The sequence below is a fragment of the Cyanistes caeruleus genome, chromosome 4, assembly GCF_971803275.1.
Source record: "Cyanistes caeruleus chromosome 4, bCyaCae1.hap1.1, whole genome shotgun sequence".
NCBI lineage: Eukaryota > Metazoa > Chordata > Aves > Passeriformes > Paridae > Cyanistes > Cyanistes caeruleus.
Genome location: NC_141704.1, coordinates 19385131 through 19403830, shown reverse-complemented (window position 1 = coordinate 19403830; position 18700 = coordinate 19385131). Strand labels below are relative to the sequence as shown.

Genomic DNA, 18700 nt, shown 5'->3' with positions numbered 1-18700 from the left:
CGCCGGGGCAGGGCCGCAGCGAGCCCGCCGTGCCCGCCGCGGGGGGAGCGGCCCGGGGCAGGACTGCGCGTGTGCCGGTCCCAGCGGCTGTACCATCAATTAGCCAGGAGGAGTGGACAGAAAGTGCTCTCATGTCTCTCAGTGTTCATCAGGGTGCGAGGTTTTCTATAGGTTGTTAAATAAAGCTGCGCTGTGCAACAGTGGCAGTGCTCCCTTCGCTTTCTGAGCGTTCTGACGTTACAGGACAGGCCAGCAGTATTCAGGGGCGGCCAGTGGGGTCTGGTAGGGAAGGGCCTCATTCCTGAAAAAAACAGAAGTATTTTCCATGCTGAGCTTTCCAATGACTGCCAGCTACAGTGGTGTGCCTCAGTGGTGACGGTGGAGGGCAACATGAACACTCATGAGGCCTTGCACTGCTTGTGGAATTGGTCTGAGCTGTGAGCCAGGTAGGTCCCCCTGCACCTGGGCTGCTGGGGATTGACTGGTTGGGTGACTGCACTGCCAACAGGACCTGGGATACAATAAAAGTTATTGTCCAGAAATGCATCCTTCTGCAACGGTGGCCAGCAGCATCCTGGGCTCCACTGGGCACGGCACTGCAGCAGATCGAGGGAGATGCTACTTTTCCCACCTTGGCTCAGCTTTGTGAAGACTGCAGTCAGAGTGTTCTGTCCAGGCCAGCGCTCTACAGGACAAGAAGGGCACTGACATACTGTGGTGACTCTTGGAAAGGATCACTGAGATGATTAGGGGATTAGATCCAATCCTGATGTGTAAGGATAAACTGAGAGAGATGGGACAGTTTAGACTACAGAAGAGAAAATTCAAGAGGTAATTATCAATGTGTGCAAATAACAGCAGGGACACTAAATGAGATGGACCCTCCTAAGTGGACCCAGTGAAAGAACAAGAGGGAATTGGCTGAAATATGAGAAATCCTGCTTGAATGTAAGGAAGACTTTTAAACTGTGAGGATGCTGAACACAGGCACATGTTGAGATATCCTGTGAGTTTCTGTCCTTGTAGATGCTTGAAGCGTGGCTGGACATCATCTACAAGAACCTGCTGTAGATGACTGTGCTTTGAGCAGAGAGATTGGACCACATAATCTCCAAAGGTCCCTGCCAACCTCAGTCATGTGTCTTCTTTTTTAAAAGAAATGTAATGAAGAAAAAGGCAGTAGGAGAGATTCCCCTTGTTCTCTGTATGCGAAAGGCTGAAACAGATAAGAGTTGTTTTTTGTTTTTTTTTCTCTTTTGTTGTTGAATTGAGTTAGATGAAAACATGAATAAGATTGGGAAGGGCACTGGTAAACAGAATACTTCTATAATTACTCAGTCAAAAGGATTGCAAGCCTGAGAGGGGATTTTTTTTTTTTTTTAGGCCTGTAAATCCATTTGGAATAACCTTGTGTTTTGGCTGGCTGCCTTTTTCAGCAGGGAGATTAGAAATACATTTATTTGTCATCTTCAGGCAGGTATAAGCCACCTTCACCAGTGAACTGCTTGCTATGTGTGGGCTTGTTCACTGCAACCTTTTAAAAATTAATTTTGACTATGTAATTTGAGTGCCCCAGAAATGGAAATTAAGTTTTCAGCTGTAGGCCTGAACATGGATTTGGAACATCTAGCAATACAAAGTGCAGTCCAGTGTCCAATTGGATGCTCCCTGAGGTTAACTGGAACATAGCAATCAGCCTCTCTTTGTTCAACTACACTACACTGCACTACTACTTTAATACAAAACTACTTTAGTTTTGTTAAACTAAACTACAGTGTAAGATCCTTACTCAAGGGAAATCTCATCTTCAGGCTTTGGGTAACTATTGATCCTCTTCATAGCTTTTCCATAAATACCGTGTAGCTAGTAAATACATAGGCTGACTTTTGATTGTGTTTGTCTTTCAGGACATGTATATATGATCTATAATATATATGATCTATTTATAATATGATTTAATTAGGAAATGCTTTGGTTACATCCTGGTGTTAATCCCCATTCCTTAGTCAAAATGTCAGTGAAAGAAAGTGTCATGCTCCATAATCTGTCTTTGTGTCTCAGAGTTTGCTGTGGACTGTTACTCTCTGCTTATGAAACCGTACTTTCTATACTCTTGCAGTCTGTAAAATGCGAGTCCAGATTAGGCAACATGGTAGCAGAAGTTGCAGAGTTCCCACGTGAATGCAAGAGGAAGCATATGCTTCTTTTCTGGGTTGTGCACACTTGTGTTTCATAAAGTCAGTCTTCCAAAGATTTTGATTTCTTGTACATGAAGATGAACTTTGCATGATGAGCGAGCTGATTGCTTATGAGCTAGGGTTTGTGGGCAACCAACATGTGTGTTAGGGTGAGTGTCTGTTACAGAAGGGAAGAAGTAGATGAGGTCTCCTGACTAAAAAATGCAATAAAGGAACATAGAACAAGTAGAAGCAGCGTCAAGTTATTCCTCCAAACCTTGAAGGAACAAAGACACTGTCTAGGTGTGTGGAAAATCAATAAGGAAAGTGAAAGCCCACCTGAAGTTTGCCCATTTCACATTAATTAAAACAAACCATAGAATGAAATAACTTAAATTTGAAAAGGTAGAAATGGTACTGAAATTCACTGTTTGGAGGATTTTTCTGTATTTTAAGCTATAGGGAACTATAGCAGGGAAAACTGAAAAGAGAAGGGCTGAGGCTTAGCTTGGGTGGGAAGAAGATTGAAATGGCTTTTGCCTGATTCTCCCCAAGTTGCTTCTTAGACTAAAACACTTTAAGAGTTTGTTTTTGCATAAAGTTGATTGCCCATGTCTGAAACAAAGTTGAAAGCACATGCAGGTCAAGAAGCTCACATTAAAATTTGTGGGAATTACAAAACTAAGTAATGATATTCTTAAATGTACAGATTTTAGGCTGATGTACTGTTTTGGAATACATCTGTTGGACTCAGATGCTAAAAATGTTTAGACTCTCCAATATAATCTCTCACATTTTTTCAAAAGTACTTGAAATTAGTAGGATTATTCCCCAGAATAAGAGCAATCTGCAGGTCTGCTCTTCCCTCTTCTTTAAATGAACTCAATTCCCAAGAAACTTGGAAATATTCAAGTTTATTATTGAATATGGCCAGTGGAAGTAAAAATTCATAGCTTGGGTAAGAATAAAATTTCTATAAAATACCTGTTGCTGAATGTTTCATTCTGCTTTCAAAGTACATTATTCCTCTTGAGGCTGATAGGATTGGGGTAAAGCTGGAAGATAATTTTCTCTTACTTTCATAGATGATAAAAAAAATAGAATTATCTCTTGCTTGCAGCCTGTAAAGGAATTTTTGTAGGTGTTAAACCATATACACCTTTTGAAATGCAATGTGCACTTTACATATTTATAGTTAAAACGCCTTAGGTATGTATTTTAAACGTAGTTCTGATCTTGTAGTATCAGGAAACTGTAGATTTGCTTTGAATTGTATGTTGGTTTGGATATGAGAATCAGGCTAGATCTAGAATTGATGGCAGTATGTTTTATAGCTGGCTGCCTGTTTTGTATGGCAGGGATTTTAGTACTGTTCTGGTATTTCATACACTTATTTAGTGGGGAGACCAACATTAACAACTCTCACGTGAAGCAGCAGTGCAGTAAAATGATAGCACAAAGGCCTTCCTGCTTGTCAACAAGTCCACTAGATGTCCCTCCAGCTCTTTGTGAGACACAGCTGATTTACTCAGGCTAAATGGATCTAAGACGAACAGCCCTGCATTTTATGTCCATACCTTGCATAAGTAGCTCTTTTTGGATTCCTCTAGCAGTTATGGATACAACATAAATCCAGTTTCAGAAGGTGATGGTAGGTGTCTTCCTTCTGTATGTGTACACATGTGATTTTGATCTGTCAAAAGCAATCTTTCACTGTATGGATAGTGGGCAGATACTACACTGGGGTGGAAAAATTAATGCATTTTTAGGTTATGCTTAAATTTTTTTCCAAAAAAAAAGGACAGTTTAGCTCAGCATTTTCACACAGGTGAAGACTAGTCTGGGAGGTAATGTAACAGTAGTTTACTTGGTGACCCTATCAGACATTCAGTCTTACTATGAAAGTGGTCAGCTCAGAAAACTCAGAAGAGTTAAGATGCTTTTTCACTACTACCTGAAATATGAAGATTAATCTCCTCAGAAATGCTGTTAGCTCTGTTCTGTATTTTCAGCTGCTACCTCTGAATTTGTAATCTTTTCAAGCATGCTGCTGTCCTGATGCTTGTGACATCTGGAAATGCAGTTCCAGAGTTTGGGTAAATATCATGTGAGATGATAATGTATTTTGTTTGAATATCCATACTTCTGTGGTTCGATGCAGAGAAAATTAATCTAAGTCTTGTTCTTTGTATTTTTTTATCCCATAGTCTCTTATTCACCTGCTTTCTAAGGAAAATAATCCTCAATATTTTTTTTATTTCTACCAATACCCCTACTCTTTTTCATCACATTTTCCTTGACTTTTCTCCTTCAATTTCTATGTGTTATGTTTTCCATGGTGAGGTGATTAGTGTAGCATGAATTTCTTTAGATGACAAAACCACAGATGTTGGCAAATTAATACACTAGAAATAATAGTTGTTGGCAAAATAAATTAGTTAATATACAGAAAAAATAGCTCTTTGTGCAGCATTACTCATATACTGGTTACACAGACTGATAGTTATTTTTAATAGAGATAAAATTGTGTTGAAGATAAGGGCTGTTGCTTTATAATTAGGAGGTGCTTCTGTTACTAAATTTAATGTGACCATTCCATAATCTTTTGCTTGCTGTGCATTTTTCCTCTCAAAGCACATCCACTGTACAGTAGCATAGCAGTTATAGCTAGATAATAGAGAATAAGTGGTCTAGGAAACCTTTGCTAGGTGTCAGGGATGTAAATAGTATAGGACAGATGTTTCCATTTTAATCTTGTGTTGTAGGTGTATGGTATAATCTGGGACAAGAGGTCCTTGGTTATTTGATGTGATAACTAAAAGCAAGAGACCTCAGACTAAAATCCTGGTGGTTCAGAGCTGTACAACAGTGCTGTTTAGAATCAGAGCAATAGCTCATCAGATCAGCTTGATTCCTTCTGATCCAACTGTGATCAGCATAGCCCAGTTATGTAATTTAAAATTATTGACCTTAAGATGTGGGTGAGACATGGTGGAAGGAATTATTTTCTCTGTGTGGGAATGGCAAATGCCTTCAACATATCCAACGATCACAGTGAGTTGGAGGGAGGATGATGGGAAAGAGAGTATACAAGGAGACTGTGCAGATTTACTTTGGTAAATCAGACCTCTGGACTCTGCGGCTTGAGCTCTGACTACTTCAAGCCCTTATCAATAAAATGGGCTAATTTATATCCATAACAGAAGCTGGTAAAACTATTAAAAGAAAAGATCAGTTTTTATTTTTCACTGTAGAGGATTTTACCCAAATCATGTAAGACATTTTTCTCTGATCACGGCCGCATAGCAAGTTGAGAAAACCACAAGTTAATTCACTGTGGGAAAAATACTCCTAGTTATGTGTAAAAGACCTCCAACCCCAAGCCAACAACAAGAATATCTCTATGCTTTTAGGATTCCCTGAGTAAGAAGAAGTGGTGAAGCTAGTGTTATTGTCCTGGATGAGCCTATGTTCATACACAAACTGGGCTGCTATGGAGTTTCTTAAGGCGTATCAATAATAAGGGATCTGGTGATTCCCACATTCAAACGGTACCTCCCTCTTGGTTCTTCTAGACCACTTTGATGCTTTGCACCTGCTGTTTTAATTATTGTTCCTGTGGGATTGCCTGTCATGGGTAGGAAGGAACTAAAACCACATTTTCCCCTTTCTCTTCTACTTAGTGTTTTTTCCAACCTTCCTCTCTTCTTTTCTACCATGATAATGGGAAAGCAAACAAAGGAAGTAAGATTAGGGAGGTTGATGAAATTCCTTTTCTCTCTCTACTTCCCTTTCTGATAACATGTGTCTGTACTGCTTCTCCAATTCCTTCTGCTTCTGAAGTTGTCACTTTATGCCTATCTCTCATTCAGTCACCCAACTCTGTTTTCCTGTTCACTTCCTGGATAGGCTAATTACTCATATCTATTGTAGTAGTCCTCAAAAGGGCAATGTCTAAATTCTTTGCTGCTGAAGTTAATAGTTCAGATCTTGACAAGTATCTCATTGGCAATTTTGCAAGTCTACATGAAGATAGATTTGAGGATCAAGTAATTGTTATAGAAATCGGCGTATGTTATTCAAATACTAAGTTGCATCACCTGCACCAAATTTTTTACTTTGGGTCAGGGATGCACTTGTAATAAATTGGGAATACTGTTTGCCAACTCAGACGCGTAAAGATAGATGCATAAACTTCTGACCTTGCCTTACTTTGTAAGAGAATCTGTGCTCAGTAGCCTGGACAGCTGATCATCATTTATCATGTGAAAAGAAACATCAAACTAGGTAGGGTTCTCTGAGTAATATTCTTCAGGGTGGTTGCCACAGAGAAATAATTTACTTTTATTTATTTATAAAATGGCTTTTACTAAATCCCTGCTCTTTACAAGTCTTCCTTGCAAAACATGACAGAGAACAAATCAACCAAGATAATAACATAGGCATGTTTTCCTGTTGAACAAAAATGTCTTGTTTTTGGATTGATTTACAAGAATAATATATTATTTTCCTTAGTAGTATTTTAGAGACCAAGGAATATTAATGTGATAATGGATAATCAAAAGATAAATATTAGTTCTTATACACTGGAATCTCTTTTGTTGTTCAGACAATCATAACAGATAAATAATTCATGACAATAAAGCCAAGAAAGAACAATATTAATTGTTTTCGTTGGAAATATTTCCATGATGAAACTTGCAGTAAGACATGTCTGTTTTTATTATCTTTTAGAAAGTCTACTGCTTGAGAAGTCAGCTCTATAAACTAACTCACAGTAATTGCAATTCTAGTACTTTGGAAAACATAGGTTTAAAGTTGACAAATCAACCTCAAATATATCTATTTGGAGTAATTTTTACAGGCCAAAAGGTAGTCAAGTATAGGCTGTTAGTGATTTCAGACTGCAGACCTGCAATCTAGTAAATATAAGTCTTATACAGGACTGTCACAAAGAGCTAGTTCCCTCTGATGACACTATTTTTAATAAATCTGTAAAAAGCTGGAGAACATGGAGAAACCAGATTGCACCTAGGCTGTGTTTTTGGGGTTGCCTGTACATGGAAATTTCTTTTGTACTTTTGAAGTTCACACAGTGCTTATACTCATGATCACCTTGGTGAGATCATTTGTATGCCCCCAGCTTTCAGCAAAAAAGGACACATTCATGTTTTAACAATTAAATTCTCAACCCATAACTTACTTACCATGTCACAAGAGAGAGGCCATTGAGGTTTATTTTTCTTCTTCATTCTCCCATCCCTTTTTGTTGGTTGATTCTCAGGAGAAAAAATAAGGTGATTGGAAGTGAGCCTAAACCTCTCCTCACTGCTCTTGGAGAACTTGTAAACCTGAGTTTTTATGATCCATTTCTTGTATTTAGTAAACTACCAGTAAAAGAAATCTAGTTTGACTTGTCACAGCTTCCATGTTACGAGTAAGGATTTGTAGTGTATTTGGTGACACCATTAATAAATTACCTGCTTTAGGAAGAACCTTAGATAGTGTAACAAAATATGCCAGTTTCTTAAAAATAACTGCAAGAAAAATTTCTCCACTCTTTCTCTGGCCCGAGTTACCTCTTTTCATAATAGAATCTGTGCACATTAATGGATAATTGCTGTGGGCAGTCCTGGGCACCAAGTGCACATCTTGTCTGTGTCTAATCACACTGGTGTAAGTTTTAGGTGGCCCCCTTCTCTCATCCTCCACAGGCATGAAACCCAGGCAGTGAAGGAGGAGGATGTAACATGTTCCTGCATCTCTGCCAGGACAGAAGATTGGGACAGCAGGGTTAATGGTGATTCTGACATTCTCTTCTCAAATTTAGGAAAAATATGTGCCAATAGGTTTACTTGTAATAAAATACATATTGACCTTTTCTCTTTTGCACCCTACTCTACCACCTACATTTTATACTAATGAGAGTTTAAATTGAAAGTGTGGGGTATCCCACAATTGAAAGTGAGAGGAACCAGTTCTTGTTCCCCTTGTGAAGTGATGAAAATGTCAGTAGCAATTATGTAGAAACAGATTACCTTTACCCTAATTTCATCAGATCAAAAGCCAGCTCTTCACAATTTTATGCATGAGTGTGGCGTTAGCAGAAGCTCTATTACTCTGGTTATTAATGGGTGTAAAGGATGTTTATTGAAAGGTGTATAGTTCATTGAGCACTCTCTGAACTGAGTTTCTCAGAAGCCAAGGATTTGTTTTCTGTGCTGTATGTCATGGAAAACGCTTTCCATTTTAGTCATTGTATTCATTATGTGCTGCTTCTCAAATCTGTCATCATGCTGTTCTTCTTACCTCATGTTTTCATCCTTTTTTCTCTGTACTTTAGGTTATTTTGATCCAGGCTTTTATTTTCTTTCAGTTTGGTAATTAATAGGGCTGACTTCACTTCTTTTATGCCCATGCTGAATTTGCCTCATTTCTGTTTTGCTTTTCAATTCATACGTCAGCTGAGATCTCTAGTTACAATAGCTTCATGTTTCCTGGAAGCTTTGCGTCATGGGGCCAAATTTATACCTGGTGTATTTTCCATTGACACAAAATTACTGCAAGAATGAATCATCTTCATGTTTACATTCATCTGGTCTTATTTTTTTTCCCCTCAGACACTGTTCATTTGTACCAACCATGTAACACTTGCAGTCCTTTGAATTATATGAAATCAAATGTTGTCTTGGGGACTTAGCAAAGACAACAACAATGAAATAAAATTATGAAAATCACAGATCCAGGCTAGACCTGTTTCTTTGACATAATAGTACTCACGGTAAGTACTAAATCTTATTACAGTCTATTTTTCACTGTCTTGAAAAAAAAGCAGTGTATGATGGGAGAACAGATTTTAGAGATAATCTTGCTTTTTCGAGTACACAAGCTCAAGATATCTCTGACTACCATGTAGATCAAAAAGATGGCTAGCAGTCAACTAGCTTTAAAGTGATGCACATTTAAAAAACAGAACAACCATTTTGTGATCTGTTATGGGTGCTTAATATGGAGGTAAACAATGGAGCTTTTAATTTTGTTTGTTAGTAGCGCTAGAAAACGAAACATAAAAATGGTAAAAATATGATCAAAGTTGCAGCTTACTTAAATCTAGTGATTCCCTCCTCAAACACTTGCCATCAATCTTAACAGACAAGCATAAGAAAAATTATTTTTTTTCTTTCTCAATTCAATGCCAGCCTTTGCTGTATCAATTTGAATTGATACAGCCTAAGTATCTGATAAAAAAATAGGCTTCTTCTCTGCATCTCTTGGCCGTGGTACATTCAGTGAGTCTGTGGGGATGGTCCCTGCACCACTGACACAGCAGAAGGAGTTGTAAGAGAGCAAATGAGTTTCTGAACCTTTTTCATAGATTTCCCCCTGAGAGGCACCAGTATCTGGTAATTTTTGTATACTCCTTGCCAGCTGGCTAATATACCAGTTCATGGTGGGGCAAGCTGGGTGTGAGATCCTTCCCTGCCCAGTCCATCCCATCCCATCCCCAGACAGTGAAGGCAAAAGAATTCTGGAAAGTAATCTGGATTTTATCTGGATCATCATGATGACAGACACTGTTGTCTCCCACCACACTGAGGTTGAATTTCAACCCACCATGAGAAGTTTTCACTTTGGTGCCTTGCAGAGAGCACTCTGCAAACTAAAAACAAGTTGTAGAATGTAATAGTTTGATTGATGAAAGAGGAGACCTTCACATGTTAATAAAATATAGTCTAAAAGAAAGTCTGTCTTCTCACATCTGTTCCTCAGTGATGGGTATTGCATAGCACCCAGCTGTTTCTTGTGAAGTCTATTTAGATTTGGGCTTAATAGGTGGGTCACACACACTATTTACAGAAAGAGAAATTATGGGATGTCTGAAGCCTGCTTTATGCATTTTAAACTCATTCTGGGGCTGTTTCTGCCTTGTGATGGGTTAGAAAATTACTCTTAGCTTTGTCATTGAGGTGGAGAAGATTGGGGCAGGATAAATACTCAGGTGGATATTATAGTGTGGCGGGAGGTCTTTGAAAAAAGTGGCAGGTGCAATAGGTCCCAAACCATAAGGCACACAGGGAGAAGGAGATGCAAGGAGAACTGGAGGGGGAGTCAAGCTGAGAGTCTTTTAAAATGCGTATCTTCAGTTTCTTTCACACATATTTTCACAGAAGTAGAACTTGTGATTTCTAATCCTTGCATGCTCTGGTGTTTCTTAAACTATAAATGAAACAAAAAAAAATAGTTTAGATTTTATTTTAGTTGTCAAAACTGAGCAAATTTAGTCCTAAATTCACCAAAACATTGTGTCTAAAAGAAAAAGACAGGCTTTGACAACTGTATTTTTGCAAATTTGTGGTAAAAGCGAGAAGTGACAAACATTGTTCACTAAAGAGTCAGACAGAAAAATTACTCTTCTTACTTCTTCCTACCCATTCTTTCTGGACTGTAATTTTGTAAGATTTGGGGTGAGAAACCCCAATTCGATTCTCTTGCAGTTAAGGGGATTTGAACCCATTATCTTACAACAGAGATCACCAAGCAGTATTGGATATGTTACTCCAGAGTGGATTTCTCTCAAGTACTCTAATGTTGTTTAACATTGCACAGAATACTAAACTCTTTCTGAAGAAAGGTTAGGAACTTTGCTGTCTTGCCTATTTTTCTGACATTACTTATCCTGGTGAATATTTCATGTAAAGTGGACCTACTGCAATAGGAGTGATTAAGACCAGCACTCTAGTATACCTTAAAGTCGTTTAGGCACTCCCTGGGAGGTGGGACATGAGCCTAACTGATTCTAGGAAGTGGAGGGCTCCTGTATCCTTCCAAATAAGCTTAACTCTAGATATCCTGTATTTTTCAAATACTTTAAAGCTGCACTGTTGGTGTGAGTGATATAAGGAAGAGGTGCTGAATATTTGTTTCCTGGTATCTGCATCCTCTTTTCTTGCAAGTACAAGTGCCCAGATACTTTCCTTGTTGTTTCCTTCAAGATTGTCCACCTGTGAGAGACCCAGAGTGAAAGATGTAAAACCTCATTGTGAAAGATGCAAGACTGCACTCACTAAAGCCTTTAGGGAACAGACACAAGTGCCCATCAAAACCTTCAACCAAGCAGGAATGAACAAGATGTTTTAAAGTAATATTTCACTTAGCCTTAACAGGTCCTGCAGGCATGTCAGAAACACCTCCACATCAGAGACTGGTTAGAGATCAAGTAAATTTGGCAGGAATACTTAACTGTTTTAAATGATAAGTAATTATAATGGAGAAAAGAAAAAGCAAAATCACAAAACTACAAAGACTAATAGGGGCATTTTTACATGAATGTGACTTGCAGTTATTTCTTTCCAAGTATGTGATCTTAAGCAAATTCAGACCAAGTACTGTCTTTGTTCACTGCTTTAATAACTACAAGCCTTCCTTAAAGGAAAGATGCATTTACTTTTATCATGTTACCAACTTCATGTGAAACAGAACCTTTCACTCTAATACAGCCTTGTACTGAAGGTGCTTTGCAAAGTAAGAGCTCTGTAAAGACTTATTTTGCACTGACATATAAGCAAATGGAATGGGCAGCTGTGTTTGACAATAACTTTTATACAGAGTTTTGTCTAAAAGTCTGGAAGAGCTGTCCGGCTTTGCTGCATAGTCTTGTTCCTTTTTTTTTAATGTCAAAAGGTCAGTCTGACAGAACTAGGATGTGAGGAAAAGAAGCAGCTCTTAGATGTTTAAGTGGACCTGTAGCTTATCAGGCTTTTGCTAAGCAGTGGTAACTTGGATTATATATAAATGATTTCCATGTGATGGTACTCCTGTATTTGTGAGGTTCTGACATGGGAATGCTGTTATTAGTATGAATTAATGTATAAAATGCTGTTAAGTTGATTAAAAATTTATGTCTTGCAGAACAGCTTCTTCAGTGTTTTCAACTATTATTGACACAATGACTGCAGTTCCCAAATGCAAGTATTCTTGTACATCGGCTCAGATAAATGTTATTTAGCTGTTGTTTAAATTTTTTAAACTAAATTTTAGTTTAAAATTGCAGACATCATGAAAGATAATGCTTGTTTTTAAACGACTGAAAAGGCAGGAGAGGCCTGAAAGGAGTTATTCTCAGACTTAATTTGAAGTGGCTTGCTGACTAGGGGAGTACATTTAATTTCAGAGTAATATCTTTGTTCTCCTTGCAGGTTTTGGAACAACGTGCCCATGATAAATATTTCTCGCCTCCCTCTTTCAAATAGAGATCCAAGGCACAGCATGAACAAATGCAAATTTTGTATTTGAAGAAGCATGATAAGTATTTCAAAATTTATCCCAAATGTAACCAAATATATTCCTTGTTGGAAAGAGAGCCTATAATTAACCTACTGAAGCTTTTTACCATGGGTGATCATGGCTGTTTTAATTTCTTTTATGAGCATGTCACTGAAACTATGTGGCATTTTAAACTATGGATAAAACCCATGGTTTGTGTTTTACTTTGAGAAGATATATTTTTTGCCAAATTTAATAGAGTGCCTTCTCAGAGGTGCATCTTTGTAGGGAATACAGATTCTTTTATGAAAAACCTGGGATTTACATTCTTTCATCTATCTTAGCATGTCTGTCACCAGCTATGACTTCAGAGCACCTTATTTTCCTTTTCTAGTGCTCCACTTCTTTGGACTTTATTAGGATGGTTTCTCATGGCTCGTGATTCGGTTACATTCGCACTGATGCTTAAAGGTGATTAAGCTATTCCCTTCCAAAACACGCAGCCAATAGATGATAGCTGCTGATACTGCAACTTTACCCAGCACTCATTCCATGCAAAAACAGTTCTACTGGGAAGAAATGGCCATGTTCTTTTAGAGAAGGTGAACAACAAGTTTGTACTGTTAGGGCCCTCTTTGTTCTCTTCTGGACTTAGAAACCATGAATTCCATTCTTTATGGAAAAACTGTTGGAATAGAGAAGGGTTGGAGTGTGCTAATCACTTTGTTGTAGATCCAGGCTTGGTTCTGAGGATAGTCTTTTGGGAAAGAAAAGCACCTGAGAAATGCCTTGCATCCAGTTTTTGTACTTGGGATATGTATGGAAAGACCATAGCTCATAGAGTCATATGTCAATCAGTCAAGTGGATTTCTGAGGCACAGCTGGCAAACATGTGCCATCTTATTAGAAACAATTTGAGATGTTGAGCTTCAGGTGAGCATCTCTTCTCCAATGCAGAGAAAAATTTAAACCCTGAAGCTATTGCAATGTCATGCTCCATTTTTTTGGGTAACTGACTTGCTCTTTTCTGTTTGCTTGTGGGAATGATACAGATTGCAGGAAAGTTGGATTGTCTACACAGTTTCACACAGCATACATGTGCTGGAGGAAGATCCCTCCAATTTTGGGAGAAGTGGCATCCTATTCACTATCTTTTTCTATTCAATTATGTAGATACTATGCTCACTGTTTATCTTCCATATATTTCTATAGTGCTGCAAGATACATATTATCTGAAGTTTACACTTACCAGTAGTCAATTATTTCTCTGCCCTGAAGAATGAAGGGTGTCCCCATCTGTGCTTTATCAGAGTAAATGAGTGCTCTTTTCATGCCCTAATTAGTGCATTTGAAATAACGTGTAGTACTTCTTTTCCATAGAGAAATGTAATCTAAGTCACAATCCTGCTGAAAGTGAATGTTTCTCTACAGCCTGGCATCTTTATCTAACCATTCAGAGTCTAATTACATGAACTATTATCTATCAGGTAATAGAATATCATAAAGCCAGAATGAGGGTTCCTGGATATTCAGTTATGATTTAACTCACAGGTTGTGACTTGCAAAATACTAACTGGGCTCAGGTTCCTGGTCGCTGATGCTGCTGTGGACCTGGGCTCATGGGTGCTCTGATTCCACTGAAGATAGCAGGGGACATATCACACTTCATGTCATGTTGCAGTTTCAGGGGAGTTTTTGTTACAGGCATTCCAATGATATTCAGAGCACGTATCTAATTTCAAACAAGCTCTGCTAGTCTGGTGCCATTAGACATATTGTTTGCACAGTTGGTAGAATTTTGAGGAGTGTTGAAAGTAACAAGTGGATTCACTTTGGTCTTTAAATTGCCAGGGAAACACAACCATGCAGTCACTTCTTCCTATGACATTGCCATCCTCAGCCAGCTTTGTTGAAAGTATGTAACTTCAACATGTACAGTATTGATGACTTAAGTTATTCTCTATAATAAGAGAACACTGTGTTTTACAGCAACTGAAACAATTCAATGTATATTGAATTGTGATCAGTGAAATCAAATGGAGTTTTCTGTCTACATGAGGAGTAACAGCACCTTCAGCAAGGCAGGAGGTTTGGATGTGGGACCTGAAATATTCCTGGAGAAAGGGAAGATGAAACACTGAGGAGGTCATGGGGAAGGAGCAACAGTGTTCAGTGAGAATTTGAGAAGTGTGTGCCCCATCTTTGCAACTAGAGGAGTCTGACTGTTGTTCTTACACTGAGTACAAAGACTTGGGGAAGCAGCTCTAGGCAGCTGTTTGGGAATGCTCCATCAAGCAAGGCAACTGACCAAACATATTCAGGAGGGAGTTTAACTTCTGAATCATCAATGAGTGACTGAGAAAAATTGTTAACTCCTTTTACTGACAGGGACTATAAACCAGATTTCTGTCTTCTTTTTGTTGTATTTGTTTAAGTTTTTAATCTTTTTGCCTGTAGCCGAATTCTTTGCAGTATGCTGAATGCATATCAGAGTTTTATTCCAGCCCCTCTCAGGATTTGAGTAAATAAATGGTCGAGGAACTAGTCTCATTGATACTGTTCCCAGAGAAAGTCTCTTTCTCCTGCTGTGTTTCCTTCATCTGTTATAGAGGAGATTGTGAAGAAATTTTTAACCAACTGTGTCTTTTGTTTGCATTTAGCTTTTGTCTAATTTTATAATTTCCTTGTCATGGGAATTGCATTAACTCTGTATGTTACAGGTCTCAAGAGGAAGCATCATCTTCCAGTGTGAGAAGAGCACTGTGGAACCAGTGGAAATTCTGATGTTCTGTTTATGATGCTGTTCCTGCACTTGCAAGGCACAGTCTCTCTTTAAAAGAGGTACCATTTTCAAAGTCTTAAATCTAACTAACTGAAAATTTCACTGGCATGGTTGCACAAAGGATTTAAGAACTGGTCATCTGCAAAGCAACCTAAATATATGTGTGTTTTTAAACAAGTTCACTCCTCTCTATAAATGCCAAAAATTAAATTATTTTTTCAGTTCTATAGGAAACTCAGCTGCTTTTCTAGATTATTCTTATTTTTGCTCATTTTTTATTTATTTCTTATTTCTTATTATTTATTTCTTATTTCTTATGCCTTATTTCTTATTTCCTATCTTTTCTTTGGCCACCAAGATGTCTGACAAATCATACTGCATTCTATAGAAAAGACTTGTTTAGGGGATAAAAATGCAAAACGAGCCTGTAGGATTTTCTTTATTTTCAGCATTCTTTGAGGCTGACTCATGGTTTAGCTTTTTGTTTATCCTCAATGAATGACATCCACACAGAGCAATCCCTCTAAGCAATATTGTTCCACTCACTTTGAATAATCTGACCTGCACAAGGTCATTATAAAAAGCTTCACATAGAGCAAGAATTTTCTGTCCTGAAAACCTCTCATCAGTCAAGAAGCCAGAAAGAATGTGAACAACTTCTGTTTTGAAGTGTCAAGGGAATAGGTTTGAGTAAGAAAATACTTTAAAATGCACAGTCTTGCTCCAGCTGACCTGTGATACAGCTTGCTGTCCACAGCCTTGTGTTCCATAACAATATTAGGATATGCTAGGGCTTCTGTGGCCTAACCTCCTATTGTAAATCACAGAATCATTTAGGTTGAAAAAGACCTCTGAGATCATCAAGTCTCAGTTGTTAATGCAGCACTGCCAAGCCCACTACTACCTGTGTCCCTAAGTTCTACATCTACAAGTTTTAAACACCTCTAGGGTTGGTGACTCATTCACTTCCCTGGGAGCCTGTTCCAGTGCTTGACAACCCTTTTGGTAAAGAAATTTTTCATAATGTATTGCACCGAAACCCTCGGTCATCTGAACTGCTATAAACACTGGGTATTTATATATAGAGAAGGATACAGTGGCATCTCTCTTATGACAGAGGAGGTCTGCTTCATTGCACAGAATAATAAGCATTACTGTGGATGCTTTTATGAACAAATCAGATGAAAATCCAATGTTGAAACCACATTCCTGTGAGTCACTAATAAATAAAGGTCACCTGCTTGAATGTATGGGTGTTGCATATGTTTCAGTTCAGTTCTATAAACCTTCTCTTATTTCCCTGCAAAAGGCTAATTGCCAGCTCTTATGCATTTCTCTTTGCCTATATCAGTTGTGATACTAGTGATATATGTGTTGTGCCTTTTCAAACTGAGACTTCTGCCTATATATCAACTCTTAGTAAAAGGAAGATGTAGTTGCTGAAAGGATTCTTTTGGCATAGTGGCTATTTAAAATAATTACCATTTAGTGAGGAAGCAAGCATTAAAAGTAAGTCAAACCTTGATCACAGTTAAAATCTTCTTTAATGAACTTAGAAATTGACAATATTTATATGGATCCCTTTAAAAATCACCTATGTTGTTTCTAGGTATTTTATGTAAAGGGCCTGGATCAACTGCTGCTCCAGCTGCTGTATATCCAGTGTTGTCAAAACCAGAGCTGATTTCTAAAACAATTTCTGAAACAAGTAGCAGGTGGAAAAACTGTTTTCCTCCATAAATGTATAACTTCCCACCTGCAATATAAGAGTATATTATAAAACATCAGGTCAGATTTAAGGATACAGTATTTGCTAATTGAAAGAGATGGTATTGATTAATGAAGTCCACCTGATATATAAATAAATCTTTGTTTATTTATTTATTGTTTAAAATATACTTTATTTTTATTTGCTTTATTTTTATTACCTTTTAAATCCCCTTCAATGAAAACTTAAAGTACAAACACCAGGGTATGCCACTTCCAAGTTTCCAGTATCTGTTTGCTTGCATAAGTTCACTAAATATTTTATGAAAAATAGTATTTGGAACTGTGATTATATATTAATTTAAGGAACAATTGAAGATCAAACTTGTCATTGATTGACCTAAAATTGATGTTACACATTTATATTGCATTTTGGGATTTTAATGATGTGCTTGCCTGGCTTTTTTTTCTTTAGTTGATGTGTCCATGAAGGAAGACACTTCTAGCCAATGAACATTTTTTTTTATGATGATAATGAATTAGTTGATTTTTGAAGGAAAGAATAGAGTCTGTGGAAGAGTAAAAACACTTTTTTATAGGCTAAATGATCTACAGGTTAGAATGTCAAAGCTGAAATATTTGAAAGTACATTTTTCCTTCTCCTTAAATATATCATCAAAATGTTCTTAGTCTTTTATTCCTTATGCTTTCTATTGGTGGCATTTAATGAAGTAATTCTGATGTTTCTGAGGAATGTAAGATTATGGATTATTTCATATATATTGATCTTAGAAGAATAAATTGAAAGAAATGAGACAATTTTGTGGAATATCTTGACAATAGTTTTTCCAAATAATTTAAGATGAGCTGTAGGTTTAGTCCTCATAGATTCCATATTAGGGTAAGTAAATGTTCTTAATAGAAAATCTTTGTGTCTGCTTCTCAGAAGCCTTTGTATTTGTTGGGAAATTTTTAGACTGGTGATAATATGTTAACTAAAAAGGATGACTGTTTTATGTTGTAAAGGGGGAAAATTATTTAAAAAATCAAACAGACAAATTTGGCTTGCAAATCACATACTGGATCCAACTTACTCATGAATAATCACTGTTTCCTATTGTTTGTGTATTTTTTATCTGCCTCTTAGTTTTCAGTCAATGGATTATAATTTATGTCAATGTTAATGTCTTCCTCTCTTCTAACATACTATTTTAGGGGAAGACAATAAAAGAATATAGTATATTTTATGTCACATTATTCACTAAATTGTGAACAGAGGGAAAGTATTTTTTATTTAATATTGACCCTTCTTGAAACATACCACTCCATTTTTTCTTAAAATGATTTTTATGTATACAAACTTTAAATGTCTGAATTCTTATCTTAGTTCTCCCATTGAATACAAGCAATTGCTTTTAATATTTTTTTTTCATATTTATGGTACTTACCAGGGCATATGCTCATCCATTTTGAATGTTAATTGATGGCAGGGTTCAATTTTTCTGTCATCACATGGGATTTGTCAAGGACAGACAGTAAAAACTAAGAGCTGGGAGACTGCAAAACATATATCTTAGCTGAGAAAACATTGTCTTCCATCACAGCAGGCTTTCAAGTGTATTAGAAAAAAGCTATCATTAGGAAACTCCCTTCAATATTTTTAGTAGTTTGAAACAGTGACACTTCTGCTACAAGTGTATATGGTACAATGTTGCTGAGTGTACTAGCACTGAAGCCAACCTTCCCACCCTATTTCGATCAATTATGTGTG

At 37.4% G+C, this 18700-nt stretch overlaps 1 long non-coding RNA gene across 3 annotated transcripts in view; it reads left to right on the top strand.

Annotated features, from left to right (window-relative positions):
- Position 1: 1 nt before the first annotated feature.
- The window catches only part of LOC111922994 (uncharacterized), a 174987-nt gene continuing 156288 nt past the window's right edge, over positions 2-18700 (top strand). The window contains exons 1-2 of one of the 3 annotated variants that reach the window (XR_015286184.1): positions 2-1234; positions 15161-15281. This is a non-coding gene — a long non-coding RNA (uncharacterized LOC111922994). Of the gene's footprint in view, positions 1819-15160; positions 15282-18700 lie in introns of all 3 variants that reach the window. The other 2 variants (XR_015286185.1, XR_015286186.1) reach the window with 2 other exon arrangements.